Source organism: Schistocerca serialis, chromosome 2, assembly GCF_023864345.2.
Source record: "Schistocerca serialis cubense isolate TAMUIC-IGC-003099 chromosome 2, iqSchSeri2.2, whole genome shotgun sequence".
Classification (NCBI taxonomy): Eukaryota; Metazoa; Arthropoda; class Insecta; order Orthoptera; family Acrididae; genus Schistocerca; species Schistocerca serialis.
In genome coordinates this window covers 814,557,511-814,569,312 of record NC_064639.1, presented here as the reverse complement: position 1 = coordinate 814,569,312, position 11,802 = coordinate 814,557,511, and the positions used below count along the sequence as shown (strand labels likewise).

The following is an 11,802-nucleotide window of genomic DNA, read 5'->3' as shown; positions in this document are numbered from 1 at the left end:
GTTCTATGCCTGCATGTGCATCTCCTTCGACTTAGTACATTGCGCATGGAAGTTCCGGACTAAAGTGTTAATTTTATTTGGAGACAAAGTAACTGGAAGAGTAAATTATAAAATGAGAGTTTTTTTAATGTAATGGCTCTACTCTAAGAGCTATGTACTAAATCAAGGAGAGTTAATGTTAAATTCTGTGTAAACAGCTAATAAGGCGTTTGAATATTACGAATGAGCGGGAAAACAGAACGCTTCCTCAGCGCTCTCGCAGCGTCTGGTTATGTGCTGCCATCTACGCGCGAAACCGCGACTTACGGCAGCGCCATCCGGCGTATTCGCATTGACTATGTAAGTCAAAGATAAAATTTCACGACCATAAAGAGTTATTTTACGCTCAGTTGCATAAACTTCCGTTGTTTGTTTAAATTTTATAACGTAAAACTATTATATTCTTCTGTTAACGTTTTAGTGTTTTGTTGAGCAGAACACTGGTCGAACTCGGTTTCCTCTGGAGAGGGGATGATGGCCTCCATTAGTAACAGGCTGTACCGTGTTGTTCAAGTGTACATGTACGTGGGTGTGGGAGCGGAGTGACGTGCAAGTTGTTCGCGTATCCCGATTTCTTCTGTTCAGCAAAAACTCGGGAAATACATGTCTGGTAGAAATGAAGGTAAGTAATGCAGTTCATACGAAATGGAGTTCGTCAAAATAAAATGGTTTTGTTAATATTCCTTTAAGCCGTTATGTTGCGGCGAACGTTTTGTGCTCTGTTCGGGAAAAAAGTAAAGAAAGGAAAGGTGATTATATCTGTTTCTACAGATGAAAACAGATTTAATATCAGCGTGAGACAACCTCGTGGAGTAATTACTGTTCAAATTCAGAAGTGTTGACATAATGCGGCGATTTGCCGGTAGCATGTTTTGCTACTGACAAGTTACGCGCGTGTAGTCGTATTTTCTATTTGCAGTATTTCGTGAAAACATTGCTACCATTTACCATCTTCAGTATTATAGGAGCCAATCTACATTACTGTCAGTAGCGATAAGTATCAAAGCAAAAATTTCGTTTGTACACAACCAGTTAAGTTTTTAAGATATTCGTGTGTGTGGTGTAGTAGAGTTAATAAAAATAATATTCGAACATCAAGAACACAAATTCGTTTCATTTTGTGAATCACAATTATTTGGATAAAACGTCGTACACACAAGCTATGTATAATTCTCCTTGAAAATGTTAATTTGAAAAGAATAATGTTTTAGGAGCATCTTTCTCGTTTTGAAAATATTTTACTTTGAAAATGCAGTTATAATAGCTATATTGTAAAATTTCAATAACGAGTGGTCGCCTGCGCATTGTTCAGCATTTTCTTGTTTATAGTTGTTTGGAAGGGTAAACAAAAACATCGTTTTCTGTTTACTAACAGCAAGCTCCATCTGCAAAGACCGTGTTACAGCTTATCACAATCCATTGGTAGAATTTCCGTCGAAACATGAAATTCTTTGAAGCATCTCAGAGCTTACAGCAAGCGCTCCTAAACCGGTCACGACGTAGCGGTTCCGCAGAGTTTTTGTACCAGAATTTCATATTTACAGTTAGTCGTAAATTCATCGTACAGTCAAGTACAATTTACTAAAGTCAAATCTATAGCATTTGAATAAGGTTTAACACTTCCAATTTTCGAGTGAAGTTACCATATTTTAATATACTAGCATGTTTAATGGCTTTCTTCATTTGGCGTTCAACGTACTAATCACGTTTTCTTTCATCGTTCTGCTTTCTGTACCCATAGTAGCTACGAGCACAGGTGTGAGCAGCTGACTTTCTCTACGGGAGGGAGTGGTAAAGGCGGAATCATGTCGACCTTGACACCCTGAAGGCTTTGATGCAGCTGCACAGAGCAGCAGAGTTGCTTGTAAAACTAGCCAACCCTAAGGATAAAAGTTCCGTACTGGTGTAGGATATTGCAATTTAGTGTAAAAGTTGTTCTCTTACGAATAGGTGGTTCAAACTACTTACTTTCGTTTTGTACATCTTAAGTGATAAGCGTATCATGGGAGAATATTATTATGCGAAGGACAGTGAGTTCACTGTTCCACTGTCACCTGTATAGCATACACTTATGCCATTAACATCAATGCAGTGCCACATTAACCAACTTACAATGTTAGTTTTTTTTTTTAATTAGGTGTGTTTCTTCTCGAAAGATGTTCCACATAAATCGAAATTGGAGAGGAAACTCAGAGATACGGCAGAAAAGATTCGCCAAAGTTACTAACATAGGTTGTACTAATAGCCTCGTGTTGTATTTTAACCCCAAACACGTTTTACTGGTATTGTGTTGCCTGTTAATTTGTCTAACGGGGAAATGCATTTGTATTATTGTTTGTCGCACTGACGGAAAAGAAAATTTAAAAAATCTGCTGTTCTATTATACTGAGTTCGTAGTATCAATATGAAATTTGCTTGTGGGTTTATTTAAGTTTGCTGCTTTCTTCTCAATATTGCCAAGCAGTTATTGTCATTTTTGTGCAGTGGGAGTAGCATTGCTGCACACATTATCTTTTCAGTCGAAATTGTGGATAAGCTCCCTCCGAAATGGGCAAACTATGCGTAAACGAAAAGCCCGCTAATTTCTGCGACGATAGATAAAACAGAAAAAATTACGAGAATGGTAACACCTTTAGATATTTTGCAAGCAATGCTAGCCAGCATATTCAGCAGTGGGATTCAGACCTCTTCTGTCAATAGTGGCGAATAAAACAAGAGCGGAGTTTTTGTTGTTTATAAGAAAAACGTCATCCAGTCGCAAATTTCCAATTGTATATAAAAATTTCGTTTCCTTATTATGTAAATGTCAATTATTGTCATTATTCTGCAGATAAGCGTTTGATACGGATACAGTTTCAGGTAATATGCAGGAAGTAAAGACTAAAATATAATTGGCTGACGCACACTAGTGGAATAAAGTAAATAAAAAAATTCTCGTGCGCATTGCACGTCAAAATTACAGGTTATTTGTACCAGCCACATTTGGCATGGAACTCCTTTTTAAACTGAAGATGAATAGTGTTTTAGAAATTGACGTTGTTACTATAATGTTAGCCCATTTCCAGAAACACTCTAAATACGAAGCTCACAGAACTCCAGCACTGTAACGATATTTATATGTTAAATTAGAAACAGAAATTACTTGCATATACGATGCTATCAGCGCCCTCGCTCAGTCAGTTTTTGACAAGATAGCAAACACCAAAAGAACGAAAGGTCAGTGATCTCACGGACAAATATGGCGAAAAAACCATGATTCCCATTTCTGATATCTATTCCATCGTGGTTGGAGGCAGAGAGCAAAATATATACCATTTTTATTTAATATATTTTTAGTTACATTCCAAATAGTATTTTATTATCTTTATTGTAGTTCTGCTTGCTATTACATTTCCTAGACTTTCGCGCGTCCCGACCCAACTATATAGTATTCAGAATGATGTTTTCTTCTACTACATTTGTGTGAATGTTGTCGTCTTCACTCTTGAAGTAGATTTCAGAACGTGTTATTTCGATGCGGTGACGTTTGCAGGAATCAGAGAATCGGGACAAATACGAGAATTACTGTTAGCGACAGTATCTCGACCCAAGACGGGTGAACAAACAAAGTGTGAGAAGGAAAGAAATGAACGCAACCATTTATTTGCGGGAGATTTCAATGATAGGAACACAATCCGAAGAATGCTTTGAGACATTTCTATAGAAAAGTTCAAGTGACTGATGTTAGGCTGTCCCCTCATTTCATGTTATAATTAGAGGTAGAGGAACCGGTAATTCGTGTAGCAACGCACAGTCATTATCGTCATTTTTTGTTTTCATTGATGTAAGTTTTGTTTTATTCCTTAAATAGAGCTGCAGGCAATATTACGAAGATGAAAGATATGGTAACTGTTAGAAGACTCAGTGGACAGAATTTATGTAGGAATAGCAGGAAGGAACGGAAACTACCAATTATCTTGGACTGATAATTACGTGGAACATTTGTTCTTTCTATGCTTGCTGTCATAGCCACTTCATAAGAACTCCAAACATTGTTCCAAGTGTTTGCGTCGTGGTGCGCCGCACTTAACCAGAATTTTCTGCAAAGCTTTCCACTCCTCTTCGCCGGCCGAAGTGGCCGAGCGGTTCTAGGCGCTACAGTCTGGAACCGCGCGACCGCTACGGTCGCAGGATCGAATCCTGCCTCGGGCATGGATGTGTGTGATGTCCTTAGGTTTAGTTAGGTTTAAGTAGTCCTAAGTTCTAGGGGACTGATGACCTCAGAAGTTAAGTCCCATAGTGCTCCGAGCCATTTGAACCACTCCTATTCCCTAGTGATGATTTTATGAGCTTGCCCTACCGGATATTTTTCCTAGTTTTCTTTTATATGTTTAAATTATTTGAGAGGTCAAAAAAATTTTCAGTAATTATGTTATTCGATTGTACCGGGCTCTTTCTCTTTATTATGAACACTATCTTGAATTTACTCACAGTAAAGAAAAAAATGCTACTCAATATACCAAGAGGAAATACTGTTGAAGTCCTAATATTTTCTTACGAACATCCAGCGACTGTATTTTGCTTAATTCGAAAGCGAACAATGTAACAGTGAATAAAATATGTTTGGTTTTCAAGCTCGAGCTTTCGACAGCTCTCTGCAAGTATCATCAGGAGTAAAAGTGTACAAAGTTCGAGAATTTTGTTAGAAATGAAGCGGCGTGAAAACTGAGAAGATTTTTTATTCAGTCATGCTGCTGCGAAGGACTCGTAGAACTTTCAATAATTAACAGTGCTGCAGCCCGTAATCGACAAGTTGTTAATGTATATTGAGGACAATAGCATCCTTGTAGCGCACAGTCGATGTTACTTTCAGTTCTGCTGCACATTTTCCGCGTAGTATGAAGTACTGGATACTATTTGTCAAAAATTCCTCGGGCCAGTCTTGGATTAATAACGAGAGCATGGGAGCACACTCATGAGCCACCGCAAAAATACTTTGAAAGCTGGGTGGTATTAACAAAGCGTAGTAAGACGTGGAAGAATCTTTAAACTTAAACAGGATTCCTTTTGGAGGCTTCGCGCTAATGTGTAAAACAAGAAGAGATGGCAAAATAGTTTTAAACAATTGTGGAAGGTGTAGAAAAGTAATGAAATACGTCGTCGAATCGGTACGATTAATCATATGGGCAGAAAATAGTACATTCCTCTATTAAAATGGTACGTTAAAGCTGGACGGTGAATGGAAAGAAAATGGTGATAGTAGTGAGACCAGAAAAGAAGGAACTGGAAGCTTTAGAATTGGGGATGCTCAGAAGGACATCTAACGTTTAATGAACAGTTAAATTAAGAAGTGAACAAGTAGTGGACAAAATAGATCAAGCAAGAAGCCTGTTGAGGAAGGAATGAGTGGGGGAAACTGTTCTGCGCCAATAGACGGAGCAGCCAGAGGGAAATGATCGTAGGGAGAATCAAGATTGAAATGTGTTGCACAGATTTTTGTCGATGCTCTGTGTCGTAGACAAAGAAGAGTTGGTGGTACTGAAACAGTCTAGAAAGAACGGAATCCAAAAATAGATTAGTTGTGACTATGAAAGTCGAGAGCTTCAGACGACTGCTGACTGGTAGGGCGTTGGATTCGGATGTATATATGCTCAGGAGACACTATGGCCATTACAAATACCGGCTATTGCAGAATTTTGTAAATAAAAAATATCGAGTTAAGGAGAGAGTTCATTCGACGTATTTCGTTTACGAGTTGGCCAAAGAACGGAAAGAGCTTCTAAATAAGAGTCATCATTTACTGATGGGATTAAATAATAATAAAAGTAATTTAATTTAATGGAAGAAGTGTGTAATTATTTTACACTACAAAAACTACAGTTTCTGAAATGAAAAAAATAAAAGAAAAGAACCCGTGGTATTTAAGGAGTTGCCCAGAGAAAGTGCTTCGTCTTGCTTTCAATTATAACTTTGCTACCTGCCAAAGGCTTTAAATCGCTATGTAAGTGGTTAAAAATTTTGGTAGCGGCGTTATTCATCGCCCTCTGAACTAAGGTTAATTTGATCAAAAGCCAACGGAGATCATTTTTCTTAATAATTCTTCTTAACTTCAGGAAATTGCTGAAAGCCTGTTCTCTCTTGATTCTTGCTACTTTATTTTGGCCAACCAGTACCTGTTTACCAGGATGGTCTGTATGTTATTACTTTTTTCGACAATGGGACGTCACTGATTCTTTAAATATTGTTTTTCTACGTTTGAAACTCTCCAGAATTCTCTCATTTATGGAATATATTTTTAATTGTTGCTGAATGTCGTTATTGTTATTACACTGACAAAGAATGAAATTTGTTTTTATTCAAATGTATTTGCATGCTTATGACGTTTCTGTAAACATTCGATGTGGTACAGGAGAGACTAGCGTGGCGAGCTACACAAACTAATCTTCGAACTGAAGATTAGCCACTGTCACAAAGGCAGAAATGATGAATATAAATTATAATTTTGTACCGAAAGGTTTAGATTTTCAGGCTAAACAGTTCCCCCAAAAGTTGTTAACAACGTAGCGTGATTCTGAAGTTTTAATAATTTGTGTGGTGGGGAGTATCTCTGGCACGGTTACATTGATTATTTCTAGTAAGTTGTGTGATGAGCTACACTAGGTTTCATCACTCTTCACAAGATGCTGAAAATTGTCTTGTTACATACCAAATGGAATTCACACCATAAGTATGTAATCGATACGGCCATTTTGAACTTGGTTATAAAGCTCTGTGAAAAAAAAAACTTTTATTACAGCCTTAGTTTTCCGGATAGCCCTTCTATACGTACGTCCCCTGTACGTCTTCTTGACGTCGCGATTCTAGAAGCCTCCGTCGGTTGAGTCTTACACTTGGGATAAACTACGTATTGCGTCATCAAACTCCATCCTTGGCAGTCGAACAACAGTCATGCACGTGAGTGGCTGTAGCATTGCTATTGGACTTTGTTTTTAATGTGCTGAATTTTGAAAAAAAAAACTAGTACGACATTGTTCATCTTGCTGGGTTCGGAAGCTCCTTTTGCCATTTTTTCGTGTTTCCGAATTAAGTTTCACTTTTAAAAAATCCATATGTATCAAAACAATTGTCTTCTATTTTCTATTCTTTACCTAAACCTGTTTCAACACTACGGTGTCATAACTTTTCCTATATCTCATTCTTGTGTATAAGAACGTGCTATACCAGGTGAGAGTGAAGTGAAAACGGTGTAAAATACAGTGTGTAGACTTATAGCCAACAAAGAAACACGCCACGTATATACAGTACGACGGAAACAACGACGTGCTGTCGAACTAAAACGCATAAAAGCAAGCGATCCTGTACAGTACCTTCGTTAAAATTAATGTAGTTTCAGAAATAAAACGAGACGCTCCGAAGATGACACATAAGTGTCGATACATGTTTCAAGGAAGACTAGAAAATAGCGAAACATCGTGTTTAGCAGAAGTCTGGTTATTAAAAAATCTAAATTTTGGTACGCCAGTGCCACTTTCAACTAAGGTCGTACGAAACATTTAAGCGTTCGTTATTTCTGCAGAACTTGCTCCCTCCACCGACCCTTCCTATCCCCAAGGATGCGCAGCATTCTTGCCCTTATCTCCGGATTCTCCTTTAAAATTGGTCGAGAAAATCAGAACGCAATGTTCAGCAAGAATGCATTGAGTTAATAACAACTTCAGAATTTCTCATTTCATTTGTGTATTTCTTTATTTGCTCATGCGCCTCCTTAGCACTTAGTGAGACGAGAGCTCATGGCCCAAGGTGAAGCTGAGTAACCAGCCCAGTCGACTGTACCGCACAGAGCACTTTCGAGCCCTAATTTGTGATCAGATTCGTGTAAATGTATTGCAGAAATTAAACTCATGTCGTTGACGTTGAACAAAGCTTCAAAAGCTCGATGAATTTCCCGCCACATTCTGCTTCAGAGCTAGATGCTCTTTTTATCCATAATACACCGTAGATCCTTCGAACGCAGACTATGCGCAGTAGTTAAGCAGAGGCCATGCCCGTCTACAAGAAGGGTAGCAGAACTGATCCACGAAACAACAGTCCAATATCTTTGACATCCAGTTGTTATAGAATCACATAATATAATCTGTTGAGCGCCCATAACACCATATCCATCATAATATATTCCGAAATCGCCCTAATGGGATGTAATGATCAGAGTGACCTCGTGCACTGCATCCAGCACGGATTCCTCAAACTTCACTCATACAAAACCCACTCGTGTCTTTGATCAAGGCAGTCTGTTAAGTGCAGTATTCGTTGCCTTCGGAAAGTCATTTGAGTCGATACGACACTAACCGCTATTAACGTAAGTTGCGTAGTATTGGGGTATTATCAAATTGAATTTTTGTCTGGATTGAGGTTTTCTCGAAAGGGAGGACACAAGATGTAATTTTATAATGGAGAGTCATCGACAAGTGTAAAAAATAACTTCGGGCGTGCCCCAGGAAAGTATATTCGGACCCTTGCCCTTCACGTTATTGAATACATTGTTCTGCAAAACTTAGACGAGATATAAAGTAACTCAACATATTAACAAGTCGGTGGAAATGAATAAAAGTACGCGAGCATGTTGCTAGAGGTCTTCTAGTCGTGGACAGAAAACTGGACATCAGATGGTGTGAAGTCAGCGTGACTGTGGCGCGAAGTGGAACTGGCCAACGAGGCAGCTGAAGGAACGGGAAAGGACAGTTGTATGAATCAGCGAGCAGTTATTGTTCACTGTGGTGGTGTTCATTACAACACAGCTTGGAGACAACATTTGGATGCTTTCATAGGGAGAAGAATCATCGAGTAAATGGAAGAAGTGCGAAGTGTGATGAATTTAGCCCAGTAATTTAGTAATGTTGTGAACCACAACACTGCTAGCCGAAGGAGAGAAGGTGGTCGATCACGGTCAACTACAGCACCAGAAGACAGCTACATTGTACAAAAGGCAAGAAGGGACCCAACTCAAACAGCGTGTACAATTCCAGCCACTTTCAACAGGACTGCAGAGCACGCAATCTCACTCTCCACTGTGGCCAGACAACTGCGTTAGGGGGGGGGGGGGGGGGAGGTGGTCTCTGTGGCCGGCGATGAGTACATTGTGTTCCGTTGACACCCACACCTTTTGCGATGGCGCGTAGACTAACTGGACTAACTAGGAGTGGGGTTGCCTGCTCTTGTCAGACGAGAGCAGATTCAGGCTTAGTGGTCGTAGATGTATCCTCATACGGCGAGATGTGTGACACACGATGTATCCAGGAACATTGTCGAATTGAACATTTTGGTGGTCCAGCTGTAATGCTTTTAAAAAGGTACACTCACCAGCCAACGTTTTGTCACACTGTACTACTTCCCCCTTACTTCAGGGCTGCATTCGGCCCTGACTTCATTTTTATGGGTCACAGTGCACGACCGCATCCAGCAGCGCAAGTGGACAGCTCTTGAAACGAGAGGATATTCGGCGAATGAACTGACCTGCCTGTTCCGCCGGCTCCAATCACATGATTGTATGATGATAGCGGAACAAACACTGGTAGCAGTTACTTCTGTAAAATCTGTAAAATATCTGGGAGTATTCGTACGGAGTAATTTGAAGTGGAATGATCATATAAGATTTATTGTTGGTAAAACGGGTGCCAGGTTGAGATTCATTGGGAGAGTCCTTACAAAATGTAGACCATCAACAAAGGAGATGGCTTACAAAACACTCGTTCGACATATACTTGAGTATTGCTCATCAGTGTGAGATCCATACCAGGTCGGGTTGACAGAGGAGATAGAGAAGATCCAAAGAAGAGCGGCGCGTTTCGTCACAGGGCTATTTGGTAAGCGTGATAGCGTTACGGAGATGTTTAGCAAACTCAAGTGGCAGACTCTGCAAGAGAGGCGCTCTGCATCGCGGTGTAGCTTGCTGTCCAGGTTTCGAGAGGGTGCGCTTCTGGATGAGGTATATAATATATTGCTTCCCCCTACTTATACCTCCCGAGGAGATCACGAATGTAAAATTAGAGAGATTCGAGCGCACATGGAGGCTTTCCGGCAGTCGTTCTTCCCGCGAACCATACGCGACTGGAACAGAAAAGGGAGGTAATGACAGTGGCACGTAAGGTGCCCTCCGCCACACACCGTTGGGTGGCTTGCGGAGTATAAATGTATATGTAGATTGGGGAGACGTTCAGATGCACCGACGTCCAGCCAGCAGCTGTAAACTGCGATGGTGGAAGAAACGGAACGCCCTATCACAAAAACTCCTTGCGACCAGATGGGAGCACGTTGCAGAGCGTTTTTTGCAGTCCGTGGTGATCACAAACCCCATGAAGAACCGTGTCCTAGCCGGCCGCTGTGGCCGAGCTGTTCTAGGCGCTTCAGTCCGGAACCGTGCTGCATCTACGGTCGCAGGTTCGAATCCTGCCTCGGGCATGGAAATGTGTGTGTTGTCCTTAGGTTAGTTAGGTTTAAGTAGTTCTAAGTTCTAGGGAACTGATGACCTCAGATGTTAAGTCCCTTAGTGCTTGGAGCCATTTGAACCATTTTGAGGCCGGCCGGTGTGGCCGTGCGGTTCTAGGCGCTTCAGTCTGGAACCGCGTGACCGCTACGGTCGCAGGTTCGAATCCTGCCTCGGGAATGGATGTGTGTGATGTCCTTAGGTTATTTAGGTTTAAGCAGTTCTAAGTTCTTGGGGACTGATGACCACTGATGTTAAGTCCCATAGTGCTCAGAGCCATTTGAACCAACCATTTTGAACCGTGTCCTGCCTTTTGTCATGTCCCGAGGGCCATCATAAATCGCATGCACTTCAGTGTAATTATTGTTTTTAAATAAAAGTGTCATTTCTGCTTGTCTCGTTGCGTATGTATTTTAGTTACCTTCTGTACTGTACTGAAGCGTTTTGTTGCATGTAGGGTCCAAGTTTCATTGAGTTATTTTACTTAGCAGTGAAACATCACGCGAAAGTTGCTTTCGTCCCTACGTTTTGCACACCACAGTCGTAGCGTCAGAGGTTTCGCAGATGATGCGATTATCTACAGGGTGTAAAAATTATATATACAAAATTTTAATGCGTTTAGAGGAGACAAAAAGAAACAGTTGCACCATTTCACGCCATGGAACCACGGAGGTTTTGACTCTAGTAATGGTCAGAGGCGTTGTTGAAACTGTCGACTGATAAATATTTTAGAGTTGTTGCTGAATGGATTTCTTTTTGTGTGCTGGGGGGGGGGGGGGGGGGGGGAGATGAACGTGTTAGACAATCATTAGCAAGCAGATGCTAGTTGTGCATAGACGTAAAGGGACGATAGTTTCAGCAACATCTCTAAAACAAACTAGCGGCGAGACGGTGCACCTGCCACATTTTAGTCAAGTAAGAAAGTGTTTCTTTTTATATTCGTTAAACACTCTAAAATTTTGTAGGCCTACAAGTAATTCGCCTGTGCGGTGCACAATGAACTACTGCCTGAAAAAGTTGCACATAAATTCAGTCATATCTCGCTAAGATTTCGTTAAATAGTGCAGAGATTGGCTACATGCTTTAAATGTAACATGTTGTACTTCACAAAACGAAAATACGTTATATCCTATGAGTCACAAGTAGAATCAAATCACCCTTATATCTGTGTCATAGTAAAGCAGGTGGAAGACTTAGTTTTATTGTTAGTATTCTAGGAAAAATGCAGAATATTGTGCAGGCGTTGATATGACTAACGGGGGATGATGGACGTACAACAAGAAAGGCAACACGGATTACCATAC

The 11,802-nt window shown here is 40.5% G+C and overlaps 1 protein-coding gene across 1 annotated transcript in view; it reads left to right on the top strand.

Annotated features, from left to right (window-relative positions):
• The first annotated feature begins 536 nt into the window (after positions 1-536).
• LOC126458053 (FERM, ARHGEF and pleckstrin domain-containing protein 1) overlaps positions 537-11,802 on the top strand; it is a 761,742-nt gene continuing 750,476 nt past the window's right edge. The window contains exon 1 of the mRNA XM_050094851.1: positions 537-661. The gene's annotated coding sequence lies outside the window, so the exon portion shown is untranslated. The remainder of the gene's footprint in view (positions 662-11,802) is intronic.